This window comes from Tupaia chinensis, unplaced genomic scaffold, assembly GCF_000334495.1.
Source record: "Tupaia chinensis unplaced genomic scaffold, TupChi_1.0 Scaffold000670_1, whole genome shotgun sequence".
Taxonomy (NCBI): Eukaryota; Metazoa; Chordata; class Mammalia; order Scandentia; family Tupaiidae; genus Tupaia; species Tupaia belangeri.
In genome coordinates, this window is record NW_006160192.1 from 798,655 (window position 1) to 818,330 (window position 19,676).

Sequence of the window (19,676 nt, forward strand, 5' to 3'; positions counted from 1 at the left end):
ACCTTGGTAAAATGAGAATTCCCACGGGAGAGAAGATGATGGCTTAGGTGGACTTACCAGCATGAACGCACTGGAGATTGTTTGCTTTAACTGAACTTTCGGAGCAAATTTAGTTTTTTTCTGTGAGAAATATTGACGATGCATTTTTTTCTCCTCCTAAAATCCATGATGAGGTATACAATAAAAAATGTTAATATATGGATAGACACAAAAAAGACACAGGGCAGGATCCTACAACACAGGTAATAACAGACATAATACAACTCTGACTCAAAGCAGAGGCTTTCGTGGTTCACATCATGATGACAGTTTTTCATGGTATTGTGTGAGACGTGCCTCCCTCGACCCTTGTTATGACATATACACATTAATAGTCTGACCTCAGGGAAAAAAGAGAGAAAGAAACACAACAAAACACAAGAAAAGGACCCCTCAATAAAACAAAACTGTCCCAAAAGAGTATCTATCACACTTAAGCAATCATAACTACTATTAATTATTATTTTGTTTTATTCTAAAAGCAGATTTCTACTAGAAAATGATACATTTATTTATTTAGTTAGTTCTCAGTTTTTTGCCATAGGGCATGTGTTGCTCGTTGGAGAGAGACAGAGAGAGACAGTGAGAGGGAAAGTGAGAATCTACCCTCCCACCCATGGTGGGGCATGGCCTCCACAATTCCTTCTCCTCCATTCTTCTCCTGGGATTTGGGGTACACGTGCATACATGTCTGGCATGATTTTTCAAGTCATCAGGTCCAGAACTCGAACCACAGTCAGGTGTGGGGGAGTCCAGTGCTTTAACTGCTATACCATCTGTTGGCCCTAGTGATTCAGTCTTTTTGATACATCCAATTAGTCTCTGATAAGTATCATCCATAGTTATTACTACATATAGCTCCTTCCCCCACCCCTAGTAGAAATTGTACTACATCCTGAATTTTAATTTTGACTTGAGAGGAAAAATTATCTCCCAGGGGAGGATGGCCACACCACAATCCCTTCTCTTTCATTCTTCTCCTGGGATCCTGGGTCTGCACACACATGTACCTTGTATGATTTTGAAGTGACCAGACCATGGGTAGCCATGTGTGAGTCCAGCAATGTGACCATTAAGCCATCTGCTAGTCCCTAGAACTAGTGAATCTGCCTGAGTTTAGACCTCACATTTCATTTCTTATAAATCCTATGCACCTTATTAAACTTACCTGTGACTATGTATATGTAACTCCAAAAGAGGGAAATACTTTTGGGCTTGCCTTAAATTAGATGAAGTAATGAAAAGCATAAATGGGACATTAATGAGGTTATTAGCATTTCTGGGAATAATGCATTATCAGTTGATATAAGGATGATTATTTATGGTTAGATTTATCCATGGGGTAAGAGAAGCCAGGGTAACTATTTCAACAAAGATTATAACTGAACTTAATTAAAAAGTTTAAAGGGAAAAGAAGTTATTGAAATGATTTATGTTGAAGATAAATTTATGGTAGAAATAAAATTATCTGGAGCAATGACATGGTTATGTAGGGGTATGCTTGAGTTTTTTTCCTACATAATTTCTTCTTGTATTAATTAGATATAAATAGTCAGGGTGCTTGTGCTTGTATTTTAGACTTCAGATACTGTGTTGGTCTTAAAATAATATAGACTATTTTTAGGATTTTATTAGATTCTTCTATAGAGGAAAAAAGCTTTTAAAATGATAGTGTTAGAGCCCCTCCCCTGCATTTTAATATTACGTTTTTAGTGTTTGATTTCCAGAGCTTTGAAGATATAACTTTGTTCTAGGATGTTATTGAATTTCATGAATTTGTGGAAAAACTTAGAAAGCAAATGAGGTTTGCAAGCACATTACTTGTATCGTGACAAATTATGCTTAATTCTTAAAGAAGAATATAAACAATCACTTAAAATGCTTGATAAGTTTATGACGCTTATAAATCAAAAGGAAAAGTGACAACTCTAGTTACCAAGGAAGCTTACTCAAGTAAACTTCCTGGAGTGATTTTAAGGGAACCAGTCACGGCTGATGAAGCTGGCCAATAACCCTTATAAAAGGTCTGTCAGTGACCAGCAGTTAGCATAATGGCTATGTCACTGGACTCCCATGTAGATGACTGTGGTTCGAGTCCCGGACCTGGTGGCTTAAACTCATGCAGGGCATGTGTGTGTGTGCTCAAGATCCCGAGAGGAGAACAGAGGAGAAGGGACTGCTGTGTGGCAATCCTTCCTGAGGTGGGTGATTTCTCTCTTTTTGTCTCTCTGTCTCTCTCTGTCTTTCTGGAGAGCACATGCACCCTATAGCAAAAACTGCTCAAAAAAAAAAAAGTCTGTCAGAATCACTAATATTCCTTATTTTCTTCTGTCTAGAAGTCCTTTTGGCAGATGCTATAAAGAATGAACATTAGTATTCCAAAGAATCTTTGTAGTGTGTAGTAGGTGAGTGTGTTTAAAGGAGAGTTAGGGGAGGTAGATGGTAAGACCTCAAGGAAATGAATACAGAGACTTAAGACAGTACCAAGCAACATTGGCCTCATTTGAATTTTGCCTAGGTCTAAAAAATACCTGCTAAAAAGAAGGAAGTGATAAAATAGTTTGTAGCTATCTATTGGCTTGATTAGATGGGGAGCTGCTTGATGGTGGCCGTGATGGTATCATTTACTGTGTCCCTAGCAGTGTCTGACACAAAGTTGTGAATAACTAGATAAACATAGCACTGAGCATATTTGACAAATAGACTTTACTATTTGAGTATGTGCTGGGGAAAATAGAACTAAAGTTTGTGACTTGGGGTCTAAATCCTACTTGTAGTGAAATTAGACTAATAAAATATTAACAAGACTAAAAAACATGCTATAATTACTCTGAACCAGAACTCCATTTAAGTGCTTGAGAGCTGCCGTTTTCAAAGTGTGGTCTGCAGATCAGCACTGGTGTGTAGTGACAGTGAGTGTTTAGGGGTGCACTGAGCTTGCTTCTTGGAAATGTACCTGTATTTGCAACATGGGCAAGATTAGTGACTTTCACATAGGAGGGACAAAGCAACAAATATATGAAAATAGAGCTTAATGTGCAGTTACTGACTTTTTGTAATTTTCAGCTCAGGGCCGAATAGTCTGGACTGGAAAGAATCTTTGGATTGCTCTGTCAGATGGGATAAATCTTTTTGCTTGCAAAGTGAACAGTGGGCTTAAATGAACATCAGCAGTTTCAGAGCGCTACACCCAATTCCACACTTCTAACTCTGTTAGAGCTCCCATTGATTTTAATGATGATGTTCAAAGATTCAGTCTGTCACACCTAGATTAGAACTGGCTCATAAAATGCACCTGGAGCTGGCGGATTTTGTCAGGAGGCATGGTAACGCCAGTCCCCTTGGGGGAAGATACTAGTAATTGGCTTAACTCTTTGCTGTTTGTGATGAATTATTTCTTCTGAAAAAAGATGAGTTGATACAATCCAGTGATTCTGTAAGCACATGGAATGCTGGTTGGCTAAAGACTAAACACGAGTTTGAGTTCTTTATTATAGCATTACTTTAAAAAAATCATACTGTACAGTAATATTTACGTATTCAAGGATGATCTAATACATTTTGTGTTTTCAGATCCTTATTTGCATATGCTCTCACCAGAGTAGTCTGGAACATTTCTTTAGCAGGATTATGGGGGATTCATGTTGGTGCTGGTTGCTCTGGGGGTCATGCAAGGCCCTCTATTGGAATTTAGTATTCTCACTTGCAAAAATAAGGCAACTGAATTTCAACACCTCTAAGGTCTCTTTTCATTTTCAGTCCATGAAGACTGGATTTGAACTATTATAGAATGTACTTTAGATAATAAATGATGTGCTAGAAGTTATGGAGAATACACAAGAGGGGAGCATAATATTTTCATGTGTCATTCAAATAGTTCAAGATAAAAGGACAGCATTTTGCACCATTATTTTTGAGCAAAGTCATAGATGCCTCAGAGATTCCTGGTACTTCATCTCTGTGCCAGTATCACACATCCTGGTACCACGTCTCCAGTGCCACATCTGCTGGTACTATGTGGCACAGTGAGGAGACATGGCACAAGAAGACATGGCACCCAGCAATGCACTGAGATGTGTTACGAAAAGACATGGCAGGTGGTGTATGACTCGTGTTGATTTTCACATGTGTGTCATAGGTGTGTCCATTAAGATAGAATGACATGTGTGTCTGTTTTGACACATTTCCAATTTGACACACATGTCCACTTGACATGCAAGCAACGTGTGTCATTTGTGACATGTGTGTCAATTTTGACATGTTAAATTTGACATGTGTTGATTTTTGACAAAGCATTGAATTTGACACACATGTCTTTGTGACAGGTGTATTGATTGAGACACATGTGTTGATTTTGACATGCAAACAACACATGTATCAATTTTGACACATGTCAATTTTAACATGTGTAGATTTTGACATGCAAACAACTCATGTGAATTTTGACACATGTCAATTTTAACATGTGTAGATTTTGACATGCAAACAACACATGTGAATTTTGACGCATGTCAATTTTAACATGTGTAGATTTTGACATGCAAACAACACATGTCAATTTTGATGTGTGTCGATTTTGACACACGTTAATTTTGACACACCTGTCGATTTTGATATGCAAATTGATTTTGACACACATGCTGTTGGTGACATATGACTATTTTGACATACGTCTATTTTGACATACAAACAGCACATGTCAATTTTGACATGGTATTAAAACACATGTCGATTTGAACCAGATTGAAGCAGTCAGAACGTGTTCTAACTAGTTCAAATCGGTTCTGACTAATGCAAAATGGTTTAAACCGGTTCTGACTGGATCAAACTGGTTTTGAGTGGTTCAAACCAGTTCTGACTCGATCAAACCGGTTTTGTCTGGTTCAAATTGGCCATAAATGATCCAAACCGGTTCTGAATGGTTGTAACCTGTTGGTTCAAACCGGTTTTGACTGGATTAAACCTCTTCTGACTGGCTCAAACCGGTTTTGTCTGTTTTAAACCGGTTTAGACCGGTTCTGATGGGATCAAAGCAGTTTCAACTGTTTCAAACTGGTTCTGACCGGTTCAAACCAGTTCTGACTGGATCAAAATGGTTTAGACTGGTTCAAACAGGTTCTGCCCGGTTGTAACCGGATCAAACCGGTTTTCACTGTTTCAAACTGGCTCTGACAGGTTGTAACCGGTTCAAACCGGTCTTGACCGGATCAAACCGGTTTTGACGGGCTAAAACTGGTTCTGACTGGTTTTAACCGGTTCTGACCGGTTCTAACCGGTTCAAACCGGTTCTGACCGGTTGTAACAGGCTGAAAACGGTTCTGACGGGATAGAACCTGTTTTGACTGGTTCTGACTGGTTCAAACCGGTTCCAACTGTTTCTGACTGGATCAAACCGGTTTTGATTGGTTCAAACCGGTTCTGACTGGTTGTAACCGGCTGAAACAGGTTCTGACCAGATCAAACCGGTTTTGTCTGGCTCAGACCGGTTCTGGCTGGTTCTAACCAGTTCAGACCGGTTGTAAACGGTTCAATCCAGTTCTGACTGGTTGTAGTTCTGACCGGTTCAAACCAGTTCTGACTGGATCAAAATGGTTTTGACTGGTTCCAACTGGTTCAAACCAGATCGGAACAATTCAAATCTGGTTCGAACTGGTTGTAACCAGTTAAATCCGGTTCTAACCGATTCAAACCGGTTCTGACTGGATCAAAACAGCTTTGATTGGTTCGAACTGGCTGTAATAGGCTGAAAAAAGTTCTGACGGGATCAAATCGGTTATGACTGGTTCCGACCGGTTCAAACCGATTCGGATGGGTTAAAATCCAGTTTGAACCGGTTGTAACTGGTTAAAACCGGTTCTGACCAATTCAAATCGGTTCTGAGCGGTTCTGACTGGATCAAACCGCTTTTGATTGGTTCAAACCGGTTCTGACCGGTTGTAGCCGGCTGATACCGGATCTGACCGGTTCAAACCGGTTCTGACCGGTTGTAACTGGTTCAAAGTGGTTCTGACTGTGTCAAACGGTTTTCAGTGGTTCCAAATGGTTCTGACCGGATCAAACTGGTTTTGACTGGTTCAAACCGGCTCTGACCGTTCACACCAGTTCTGACTGGTTGTAACCGGTTTAAACCGGTTCTGATTGTATCGAACCGGTTTTGACTGGATCTTACCGGTTCAAACCGGCTCTTACCGGATCAAATCGGTTTTAACTGGCTCAAACCGGTTTTGACTGGATCAAACCAGTTCAAACCGGTTCTGACTGGTTTAAACCGGTTCTGACCGGTTCTAACCAGTTCAAACCGGTTCTGAGTGGCTCAAACCGGTTCTGACTGGATCAAACCGGTTCAAACCGGTTCTGACTGGTTTTAACCTGTTTTAACCATTTCTGACCGGTTCTAACTGGTTTAAACCGGTTCTGACTGGCTCTAACCAGTATAGACTGGATCAAACCAGTTCAAACCGGTTCTGACTGGCTCAAACCAGTTCTGACCAGTTCTAACAGGTTCAAAACGGTTCTGACTGGATCAAACCGGTTTTGATTGGTTCAAACCGGTTCTCACCAGTTGTAACCAGCTGAAACCGGTTCTGACCGATTCAAACTGGTTCTGATCGGTTGTAGCAGGCTCAAAACGTTTCCAACTGTTTCAAACCGGTTCTGACTGTTTCTAACTGGTTCAGTCTGGTTGCAACCGGTTCAAACCAGTTCTTACTGGTTGTAAGCGGTGCACACTGGTTCTTACTGGATCAAACCGTTTTTCACTGGTTCAAACCGGTTCTGACCGGTTGTAACAGGCTCAAACCAGTTCCAATTGTTTCAAAACGATTCTGAGAAAAAAAACAGTTTCTGACTGGTTCTAACTGGTTCAGACCGGTTAAAACCAGTTCTGAGGGGTGTAAGCGATTCAGACCGTTTCTGACTGGACCAAACCGGTTTTGACTCGTTCCAACCGGTTCCAACCTGTTCAAATCTGGTTCGAACCGGTTGTAACTGGTTTGACTGATTCCAACTGGTTCTGACCAGTTCAAACTGGTTCTGACTGTGTCAAACCGGTTCTGAGTGGTTCAAACCTGTTCTGACCGGCTGTAACCAGTTCAAATCGGTTCTGACCAGTTCAAACTGGTTCTGACTGGATCAAACTGGTTATGACTGGCTCCAACTGCTTTTGACTGGTTCTAACCTACTGGCTTAAACTGGTTCTGACCGGTTTTAACTGGTTCGAACCGGTTCTCACCAGTTCTTACTGGTTCTAACCAGTTCAAACCAGTTCTGACCGGATCAATCTGGTTTTGACTGGTTCTAACTGGTTCTGACTGATTCAAACCAGTTCTGACTTCAAACCAGTTCTCTACTGAATCAGAACTGGACTGGATCAGTGAGAAAGAAAGTTACCAGGTTTCAGACTCAAACTGTGGTCATCCATGTGGGAGTCCAATGCTTTAATCACCACGTGGCACCTGTTGGCCCCTTTAATGGTGGCTGTAGTCAAAATGTTGAGGTGAAAAAACTATGCAAAAAATGTACTATATTAAGGTAGATATCAGTGTGGTTCTCAAAGACAACTTAGGGAATACACCATTTAGAAATAAAAAATTTAGACATATAGTTTAAGAAGGTATTATGAAGAGTCATAGAGAGAAAATATTCCCTCATAATTTAAAATGCACCTGATGTTCTACAATCAGAGATATATAAATTAAGATACTTCTTTGATTGAAAAAAGTGTGGCATGTATACATATGAAATACTATTCAGCCATAAGAAACAATGAGACCCTGACATTTGATACAAAGTAGATCACTGTGGAAGATTTAATGCTAAGCAAAGCAAGCCAGACTATGAAAGACAGGCATTGTATGTCCCTGCTTAATGCATGCTGAATGTCTGTGCTCCATAGTAGAAACTGGAGTAATAGGGGTAGGAAATGGGGGGCGAGAGGAAGGGGATCAGGAAAAAACATTTAAGAGACAAAAAAATGAAAAGTTATCTGCTGATGATAATGTATGTGGCAATATCTCTGACGACTATACACATTATTTATGCTAAGAAAATCATGTGGTACACTGTAAAGGTATAGAGTGATTTAATGTTAATAGGAAATAATAATAGATTAAAGAGGAAAAAACACTTTAAGATCAATTTTGGTTTGCTAAGAAAATTAATTTCATGATTTTTTTTTGAGGTAGCCTAGCTTAACCATTTTCCAAAAAAATAATTTTAGTTTACTACAATACCAAGTTTTTTAAATGAGTAAAAACAAAAATAAACTACTGGCCTGCTTTTATTTAAACTAGGTTTTTTCTTTTCCTCTTCCAATATATGTTTCAAATAATCAAATCTAGAAGTTTTTTTCCCCCTCTATTACAAGCTTAGTATATTATTTCCTGGAAAATACAAATAAATTTAATGATTAAGATATACTTCTTTTTTTCCCATTTCTTGGAAGTGGGCACACTTCTGGCACTCAGGTGCAAAGGATTTGTGCTTTTTATTGATTGCATAGACAAATCACTTTTTATACTAAGCAATATTATGTAGGTTACTAGGTTCAACAACAGATTTTATTATACATTTAGTTATAGGCCTTTTAGCAATGAGTTAAAATCCTGTCTAGATCCCAACAAGAGGATTTTCTTATATCTCATAATATCAATTTGAGGAAGTTCAGAACTTCTCCACTGTGGATTTGAAATGCTTAATTAATTTGTACTGTAACATTTATTAAAATGTACCAGTTTGGGGTATTCTTTGTGGATTATTTCTTTAGTAAGATACATTTAAATAATATTCTGGTTGTGACAAATATTCTCTAGGCTTGCCTGTATTTTAACCCAAATAGATTCTAATAATTTTCAACCTCAGCTGTTCTCTATCTGTAGCAGTCATACAAAGTAAACATACCTATGTTTCTTTAGTATTTTTTCCACTTAGGACTTAGTACATGACTAAATTGATTAGAAAAGTATATGGAGGGACCAGCAGATGGCATAATGGTTAAGTCACTGAATTCCCACATAGTCGATTGCAATTCGAGTCCTGGACTTGATGGCTTAAAACTCACACCAGGCATGTGTACATGTGTGTCCAAAATCCAGAGAAGAGAATGGAGGAGAAAGGATTGTGGCGTGGCCATCCCCCTGGGAGGATGATTTCTCACTTTCTGTCTCTTTGTTTCTCTGGTGAGCGCACGCACCCTACACCAAAAAAAGTCTCTCTTATAAAGAAAAGTATATGCAAATCTGGTATTTAATTGAAAAAAGCCTATCCCTATCTATCAGGAAAGCTGCACAGATTTAAAACATCGAACAGAATGATAAACGGCTTTGCTTCGGTGATTTTACTTTAAAAGATATTGCTGCAATTATTTGAATATATAACTTTTCTATTTTTCTTCCCTAAAGGAAAAATAAAAACAGTTCAAGCAAAGGTGAAATACTAAGTAGAATGTGATTTTCCTATTCCAATTTTAAATGTTCTCAAGGAAAATTAAATGATGCTGATTGTAGTTCTAAGTCCTCATTGTGCTGCAGTGCTAAATAATAAAAATGAAATATATTTTTATAACCCAGTAGAGCAATGGAGCTGCAGTTGGCTTGGCCACATAGAAGTAAGCCTTGTTCTGGCTGCATTTTGCTGGCATGCTTTCCCTATATGTAGGCTCAATAGGGAAGGCTTCTGGGGAATGACTCTGTGGTAGGGCTATGTTTCTGTCAAAGGATCTTAAATTAAAAAAAAAAAGGAGAGAAAGAAACCTCTGGCATAGAACATACTGATCAATTTGTGGTGATATGGCTGGATCAATTTCTTGTAATTTTCTTGGTTCGCAGAATGTCAACTATATAAATGTTCTGGCAGATTTAACAGTGTTTTTAAGTAGAACCAATGCCCAATTCAAGAGTTTTACTACTTATTATATTCATTAAGTGCCACAGTTTATTTCAGATAAAGTTTATAGTTAATAGCATCTTCAGTTCACAAATGTTACACTGTCCAAAATTTTCTTTGAAATGATAGATGTTCTGGTTGTTTTGTTCCAGAGAGAGAAGTTTTTAATTCTTACTGTATATAGCCCTGAATAAAAGGTAGTAACTTCTGAACTATTAAGTAGCACATCTTTCTTTGAGACATTAAAAAAAAAGAATCAAAACAACCTTTTTATATTCATATAGGTCAAACATAAATTAAATTTTCTCTATGTAAAATGCTGAGGCAGTTTATCTTTTTTTCTAGGTAAAAATGCTAAGCTCAGTTAATTTTACTCAGTGTCATCAGAGTCCTGTGCCTGGGTCTGTGTGTTGTGGTGGCTTGATAGGTAATTCCTCCATTCCAGTTTAGGTGAAAATTTTTTTCCTCCAGCTCTTCTCTCTCTCTCTCTCTTTGGAGAGGTTTTTGCTATAGGGAACATGCACTCACCAGAAAGACAGAGACAGAGAGACAGAAAGCAAGAAATCACCCCACAGGGGGGATGGCCACACTGCAATCCCTTCTCCTCCATTCTCCTTTCAGGATCTTGGGCACACATGCACATGCACCCAGTGTGAGTTTAAGCCACTGGGTCTGGGACTCGAACCATGGTTGATTACATGGTAGTCCAGCGACGTAATCATTGCACCATCTGCTGGTCCCACCTCTTATCTTATTGTCAGATTAAAAACTCTTAAATTAGGGACCAGCAGACAGCATGGTTTTATTACTGGACTCCCATATCATTGACCACAGTTTGAATCCCAGACCTGGTGGCTTAAAACTCATGCTGGGCAAGTGTGCGTGCATGCCCAAAATCCCAAGAGGAGAGATTTCTGGGGGTGATTTCTTGCTTCTGTCTCTCTCTATCTTTCTGGGGAGCACGCACACTCCATAGCAAAAATGTCTCTCAAAAAAACCAAAAAAACTCTTAAATTATTATCCCCTACAAACATATGCCGTTTTTTAAAGTTTAGAGAAGGGTTCTTCATAACACATTAATTCCTTTTTCCTTGGTACAATTTTAATCTCTTCCTCTCCATCACTTTAACCTCTACCATCCGAAAGCATGTATAATCTCTCTCATCTTAAACATACTTTCGAATTCTGTGTCCCATTCAAACTACTGCCCTTTTCCCTTCTTCTGGAAGTGAACCTCTCATTCTCTTTAAAACTTTTCTATTCAGATTTGTGCTTTCATCAGTTCATTCAATCTGCTTTGGAAACTGGCAGTGTAGACAGTTGGGTTATGTGAGGCACTGATTTCTTTGCAATCTTATCTTGATCTCTCTGTGTATAATTGTTTAAAGTCTATTTCTGTTATTTCTAATAGGAGGTATATACACATGTGCATAGGAGGAAAGGCTTCCCTGGTAGAGTCTTACCATGGAATGATCCCCTTACTAGCTTGAAGGCTCTTGAGCACATACAGAGTATTGTCAGCCCAACCAGAGGATCCAAACTCACAGTGGCCATGTGGATTCAGCACTGTCACTCAATGTGCTATGCACTATGCCACCTAGTCTGGGTCAATCTTTTTTTTTTTTTGGAGAGGTTTTCACTATAGGGTGCGTGCGCTAGCCAGACAGACAGAGAGAGACAGAGACAGAAAGTGAGAAATCACCCCCCAGGGGGGATGGCCATGCCGCAATCCCTTCTCCTCCGTTCTCCTCTCGGGATCTTGGGCACGCACGCACACACGCCCGGCGTGAGTTTTAAGCCACCTGGTCTGGGACGCCAGCCGCGGTTGACTATGTGGGAGTCCAGCGACAAAGCCATTACACCAACTGCTGGTCCCTGGGTCAATCTTTATGAGGACTGTTTTTTTTTTTTTTTTGAGAGCTCCTTGTCCTTTGTCTATCCCTTAATGTGGTGATGTCCCCAGACTTAGTCTTTACTCCTCTTTCCTTTTTCAAAGAAGTTTCTTTTTTTCATAAGAGAGTGAGAAGGAGACAAAAACAAGCACCCTCATCATGGCCTCATGTTGTAGTTTTCCCCCTACGTGTTCAGGCTGGTCTGGATGATCATGGAGATGTGTGTGCACACCAGAGTGGATAGGTCAACTGGAGAACTAAACCCTGATCTTCCAGGTGACCTTGGCATCCCAGAGTCTGGAGATACCATTGTGCCACCACTGCTAGGCCAGTCTTCATATTCTTGTCTTCTCCTGTGGGTGCTACCACAAACCCTGTGTCTGTAACTCTCAAGAACTGACTTCAGACCAGCTTTCCATTGGTTGCCATCACTTAGATGCTCCCGAGACAATTCTAACTCTTTACCTCTAAGTGCCACTGTTCTTCCTTCCCTCTGCTTTGTTTCTCTTGGACTCTTTTTCATCTTCCTGGTCCCTAAATCAAGATTTCAGGGATCCTCTTGGATCCTTCATCTAGCCCCCTTATCCCCTCTGTTCAGTAAGTCGAAAAGTCCTGAAAGAGAACCTCTCTCAGATCACCCATATTTGCCCTTCCTCGCTTCTCTAAAGCTACTGCCTCAACTCAGTCCTTGCTGCCGTCTGCCTGAGTACCCTGGCTCCCACTGCCCTGTTCCACCTCCTTACTAAAGCTGGTGATCTTCGATCTGTTACCAAACAGCTCTCACATTCCAAGACTGAGATTGAAGGTCAAGCATTTTAAGTATTTCCAACTTACTGCTTATATTCAATGCTATAAAATACATATCTTCATTTGACTTTTTCATTTTTTTCTTTTTGTCTGTTTGCTACAGGTGCATACATTATCTGGGGTCGGGGGCCAGGGAGTGCGAAAGCACCATCCTCCAAGGGGGAATGGCCAGGGCACAATCCCTTTTCCTCCTTGTCCCTCTCAAGATCATGGGCACACACACACACACACACACACACACACACACACACACATGCCCAGCTTGCAAATCTGAGACTGAGATTCCACGGAGTTGGCCGTGTGGAATCCAACTGCCTTAACTACCATGTCACCTGGCTGGCCCAAAATTTGCATTTTATTTTATAAGGATAGAAACCAACCCCAGTGGAATTACTGAGACAAATAGCACCAATAAAAAGACTCTTGATACACATTGCACACATACGTACCAGAATGTAAGAAGTTCTTAACAGTTCAACCCCGATTTGAACAGACTTTTATTTTTAAAATAATAGCAAAATGAAATAAGAAGTTATTTCTAATTTTCTTACTGGGGAAGTTTGGGGGTTGGGAAATGTCCAGTTTCTATTCTGCAAACTCATGTAGCAACATACTGAAGTTAGTAATATTAAATTACCCTCTATCTCCTAATGCTATTGAAAGTATAGACGGAGCATTTAATATAAACCAAATAGGCAATGTATAAAAGGGTACGATTTTTCCTGTCTTTCTTTTCCTTTTGTCACAGTCTGGTAAATTCCTAGTGGACTTTTATTATTAAGACTCAGTGCAAGGCCTACCTTTTTAACCTTCTTTTCTGAACAGACTATTGATTCAACTTAAACTGCTTTTTAAAAATTCAATATGCACATCTGGGGACTCTGCTACCCCTGTGCTTTACAGGAAGGTTGTGAGGATTAATACATTTATAGAGCATTTTGTGCCCCTTAGATGAAAGATTTGGTATAAAATACAACTCAAGTATTGTTATTTAAAGGCAAACTTTCTTTGGGGGGGGGGAAATGGCATCAACGGTAACTTTTGATTAAAAGTTATGTACTCCAGTACTTTTTTCGAAAGGCTATCTCCAAGGCAGTCTTGCAAACTGTGCACCGTGCCCTCTGCGGACACACTGCTGCATAAAGGAGAAGCGATGTGGACTCATTCCTGGCCATCTATTTTAAGTCAGCATGGCCTTGAGTTGGCCTGGCTCATGTTAGTAGCCCTGGGTTTCTCGTTGTGCTTTCCTTAGGTTTTCAGTCATTTCTTACCTGATTTTAATGGTTTGAAATGGACTGGCATCCATGTGAATAATTCCCTGGCAGACTTCTCTCTCTTTTTTACAGAAGGGATATCAGGTGATCAGGAATGCGTGGGTTGTGGTAGCTATGGAAACCACATCATAAACCTTGATGGATGGCAGGTGCTTTAAGCACTTCAACTATTAGAACCTTATGGGCACTCGATGTGTTCAGCCAAGAATGACATTTGCCCACAGGGATCATAAAACAAAAAGAACCTTTACTCTTGATTTGGCAGCGAGGAGATAACAGAAGCGGACTAACGAGGACGTAATGAAACCGGATGAGGATGGCCCTGATAAATACTACTAGAAGGGAGAAGCGGGGGCTAACGTAGAGTGTGGTGTAAATGAGGAAAGCAGGGTACTGTGAGTGATTCTGATAAAAGCACCCTGCTTGTATATCTTTAGCTCTGATTCCTGGTGTCCTGAGTTGCATGTGGGTAACAAATAAGATTTTAGGGACCAATTCTAAGTCTAGAACTTTTGAAAATTAGATGATTTATTTGAAAGATGGGAAAGAACATGTATTTGTTAGGCTTTTGGAAGAGCTGAGAAGTCAGAATGAATAGATGGTAGACAGCCTGTTAGGTGAGAGATCAGGGATTCAAAATCACTCAAATAAAATAAAGTGGGTTCCACTCTTGGAAATGTAATGAATAGCAGACAGAAGGGTTTAAAAGAGATGAGCACGGTGGTCACCGAACAGAAGCACTTTAGAAAGATATTGAATATGAGAAAGAGACTAAAAGTAACCAGGGACTCATAACAGGAGATGCTGCATTTAGGAAAATAGATCTCTGAGTGGTTTTTAATAAATCAAGCAATTCAGGAACTGATGGGTTTGGACTGAGTAACAAACACATGCATTAGGTGTTTTTTGAGCGTTGCAACAGTACAGGGTCCAAGGGAATGTGAAAAAAGGGAAAACTACTAATGGCCTTCAAGAACATATTTCTGTCACTCAGAGGTCCTAATCTGTTTTTCCCTAGATTAAAAGAGGGAACCAGCAGTTGGCATAATGGCTATGTCACTGGACTCCCACATAGTCAACAGCGGTTCACGTCCCGGACCCGGTGGCTTAGAACTCACGCCGGGTGCGTGTGCGTGCGTGCCCAAGATCCCGAGAAGAGAATGGAGGAGAAGGGATTGCGGCGTGACCATCCCCTCTGGGGGGGTGATTTCTCGCTTTCTGTCTCTCTGTCTCTCTCTGTCTGTCTGGCGAGCGCATGCGCCGTATAGCAAAAACCTCTCAAAAAAAAAAAAAAAAGAAAAGAAAAGAAACAGTGGTGTATGAAATAGAGTGTAAGAGGTTCAAAAAAGTCATAAAGACATTTTCGAGGTAGTAACTTCTGTTAAGTATTAGAAAAGCTTTATTAGGGGAGATTTGGAAATTGCCATCCTTAAAGGTCTCTAGAATCAGACAGTGCTTTGTGTTATCAGAGAGGTTAAAGATCCCAGCTGTCATGGGCTCTGCCCTTCTATAATTCTTCTCAATACTCTTTGAAATGTGTTTTCCTTTTTTTGGATAGGCAAGTTTCTGAATGGATACATAAACAATTGTTAGCTTTATTTATTTTTAAAAGTTTACTTTTTTCTTCTTTTTAAGAGAGAGAAAAAGAGACAGGGGAGAGACCTCTCATGGTATTGTAGTGCTGTGACCCATCTCCATTTTAGGTGGCCTGGATTATAGACAGGCACACACACACACACACACACACACACACACACACACTATGCTCAGAGAGGTCTTGGGTTTATTCCCATGTGGACCGCTTGCCTTACTGCTGCTCACCACCTGGCCCTTCCATTTCTGATTGGCAAAACATAACATTTTCCATTTCCTCTGTGGGATTTGCCTACAATTTCATGGAGTGCAAAATCCCTTTAGTTTAATCCATCATTTACTAAAAAAATCCAAGTCCCATGAAATTTCAATGGGCCCAGGCATTGTGATAAAATTTCCTTTGGACAGTCTTAATGAATCTGAGTTGGATAAATTTTCCTTTTACTTCTTTTGTCTCCTTATACCTTTTCTTTACTTTGTTGAGGTATTTGTATAACAAATACATCAAAATGTCAAGTTTTGTCATATTCATGATTAGATGGTTTAAAAAGTTATAGAAGGGATTAAAGTCTAATAAGTTATGAAAAAGACTGAAGTTGCTTGTAGCCAATATAGTACTTTATTGGCTTTAGTTACTTCTCCATTTGTTGCATACTGCTATTTGGAATCTTTTGATCTTAATTAAGGTTATATTGGTTCGTTAACATAAGCCACTCAAAGTAGCTGAAGTACAAATCCAGTAACTTAGCAGCGGACAATGAGAGAATGGCAAAGAATTAGAAGTGAATTGAGCCTCAGTAGAAGCGAAATTAAGAACTGGAAATACATTCTGGAGCAAGATAAGCCCCTATATCCCCTTTCTCCATGGACCTGAGGTCAATTGTAGAATCCTTTACCTGACCAAGGTGATTGATAACAAGACCTTGAGCTCAGTGTCAGGCTCTTACACGAGGTATTCCAATAAGATCAGTTGGAAACACATGAGCACCCTTATGTGAATCAGCTTAGGGCCAAGAGAGTGCTGGCATATGGTAGTGCCTTCTTAGGATGTGGTTTTCAGAGACAAGTAACCTCAGCGTCACCTGGGAATTTGTTAGACATGCAAATTCTTGGGCCCCACCCTCAGTCCTTTAAATAAATATTTCTGGAGCTGAGGCCTGGGAATCTGAGTTTTAACAAGCTCTTTGGTGTCCTTCCCTGGCTTCAGCACTGAAAGTCCGACACCCAGGAAACCTCTCAGCCTGGGACAAACAAGGATGCCTGGCCGCTCTATCTCAGCTTTACTCCTGCTCAGCAGGGGCTCTAGGAGCAGATTTTCCGATAAGAAGCCTAAAGATTCTCTTTGAAGGGGCTGTTAGAGAAGATTAAAAATGAATAATTATGACCTGCTGGAGTGACACAGTGGTGCTGAGGCTGCATGGGTGAGTCCGGGGCATGCGAGGGTCACCCTCTGCACTCAGGGGAGGTTTGTAGCCTGGGATCCTGGCTGGCTGAGGCTGGGGTAGATCATGACGTGAAAACCTTGTTGGGGATACTTCTCTCTGTCTCTGTCTCTGACTCCCTCTTATGAAAGAAATGGGTGAGTATATTTTAAAAATACATAAATTGGTATTTTAAAAGGATTTCTCCCCCATTTTAATAGTATTTGATTGAACTCCAAGTTTAACTGGAAAAATTACATGAGTTATTAAAATGACTGTCTGGGCCAGCAGGTGGCATAGTGACTACGTCACTGGACTCCCACATGGCTGACTGCAGTTCAAGTCCTGGTCCTGGTGGCTTAAAAATCATGCCAAGCATGTGTGCAAGTATGCCCAAAATCCCAGGAGGAAGATAGAGGAGAGGGGACTGTAGTATGACCACCCCCCCCCCGGGGGGGTGATTTCTCACTTTCCCTCTCTGTCTCCATCTCGGTCTTTCTCTCTCTGGTGAGCACGTGTATCCTAAGGCAAACAAACAAACAAAACAAAACAAAAAAAACCCAAACAACAACAACAAACTAAAAAATAATGTCCAAGATATCCTGGCATGTCTAGAAAACACTCATGACTTTCAATTCTCCTGTTTTGTTTTATTTTTTTTTTGAGAGTTTTTTGCTATAGGGCGTGTGTGCTTGCCAGAAAAACAGAGAGACAGAAAGTGAGAAATCACCCCCCCATGGGGGATAGCCACACCACAATCCTTTCTCCTGCATTCTCCTCTTGGGATGTTGGACACACGTGCCACCGGGCTGGAACTCTAACGCAGTTGGGTTGACTATGGTTGACTATGTGGGAGTCCAGGGACATAGCCATTATGCCAACTGCTGGACCCCCACTCTCCTGTTTTTAAAACACAATGAGCACTCTGCTAACTTATCAAAATATCTTTTAGAATGCTAACCTATCAAAATATCTTTTAGAATGCTAACCTAGGGTTTTTGTGGACTTGCTCATTTGAATAGTTAAAGAAGAAACCGCCAAATTAACTGCAATAACCATCAAGGAGAGGAGTTACAAGATTCTCTTGTTTTGAAAACACAAGGTCAAAGTGATATGTTTATAAATAAATTTTAATTTGTGCGGATCAGAATTTCACATTGCAGAGCTCAAGCAAGCCAGGGAAGTACTTTGTTGCCATGGATAGTTGAACATATTCTGTTATTGAACTCACTCTGGGGATAGGTATGTTTCATTGTTTGTTCTTTCCAAAAGTCTGAGACTCCAGGGAGTTATCATTCTACATTAAATCAAAAACCTCTAAACACCTTCATCGTAATGAAAAAATCTTTCACAATGGACAGTTTGAGAGATGTAAAAGTTATTCTCTGTCACTGAGATTTTATGGGGAAAGCTGGTTCTAAGCACTACCTTTCTAAGCTTTCCAATAAATCAACACTATTGAAAACATTTAAAAGTGTCAGTGTGGCATAGAAATTATCCCCATAGAAAATTATGACTTTTTTTCCCCTTTTCTATTGCTTCAAGAATACTTTTTAATATTGCCAATCCCTGCCACTTCTCCGAACCCTATAGCAGCTGTGAACAGAACCATATATCGGAAAATATGATCACTGCATTCATCAGGAATTCTTATCGAACAAAATGCATTAACACTTCCTAGCTGCACTGGGATTTATAGTAAATCACCAGGAATCACATTCTGTGAGATTTAAAAAGGACTTAGAATCTCCTGATTTAAAAGACTTAAAAGGAAGCAGCTATGAGGATTTATAGAGTTTTCAAATTTGCTAATACTGGAAAAGCTACCATTTTAGAAAGTCTTTATTAAGCAAAATAAATAACACCTTTTATCTTTCCAGAGGGAAACTTGTAGGAGGAAAGTTCTATGTAAGGTATAAAACTTGCTGTAACATGCCTTTCAATTGAAGAAGCTGGTAAATGACATGCTACAGTTTAATTCTTTTTCTTAAGAGGCCCAGTGGTGAATTCATTTTTCCTTGTCTGATTTATAAATCAATCCTGGATCAAACAAAGATCAGTAGAAAAAACTAGATCCATTTAGGGAATAGTTATTCTATAAACACCTTGAAATGAAATGTTGCCTTGTTTGGACATTTCTAAGTCTTGGATAGTTATATTTCCTGGAGGGAAACTAGTTTCATATATATATTTTTAAAGTTCTTTAAGGGCTTCATTCTAAGCAATGACCTAAGAGGAGATTTCTACCTTGTCAATAAATTATTAAGTTTGGGGAGAATTTAGATCATTAGGTCCAACTTCCTTATTTATGAATGAAAAAACTAGAACTATGGCTTGACCAAAGTTATAAGGAAGGAGGTACTTATTTGAGGGGTTTAACATTGATGGTTCAATTTGACTAACTGAAAATAACTTATGTCCCCAAATTTTGGCCTGTTGTTTAGAAAATGAAAGTTTAGTATAGTAAATAGGGACTTCAGAATTTAACAATATGTATGTATACTATTCATAAATCCAATAATTTCTTATCAGATATGTACAGAACTGTTTTTTCCTAATAACTTGGTTTCCTCTGAGTCTTCATTAAAACTCATCAGCATCTAATTACAATTTTTAAAAATTTCTATGTAGTCCAATCATTTTCTGTTTAAAACTCAGTTGTGCTTTGGTTCTTCAGGGTCAAGGATGTTTTTCTCGTCCGAGTTGGGTAGCGTTGGCTCTGTCACGGTTGGGTTCCCATCTCTGTTCAGGTGAAAGGCTTTTCTCTG

At 39.7% G+C, this 19,676-nt stretch overlaps 1 non-coding gene across 1 annotated transcript; it reads left to right on the plus strand.

The window, feature by feature from the left end:
* Positions 1-279: 279 nt before the first annotated feature.
* Positions 280-381, plus strand: LOC114009927 (small nucleolar RNA U13). The gene has a single exon (XR_003551314.1). It is a non-coding gene; the product is annotated as a small nucleolar RNA U13 (small nucleolar RNA).
* The last annotated feature ends 19,295 nt before the right edge of the window (positions 382-19,676 follow it).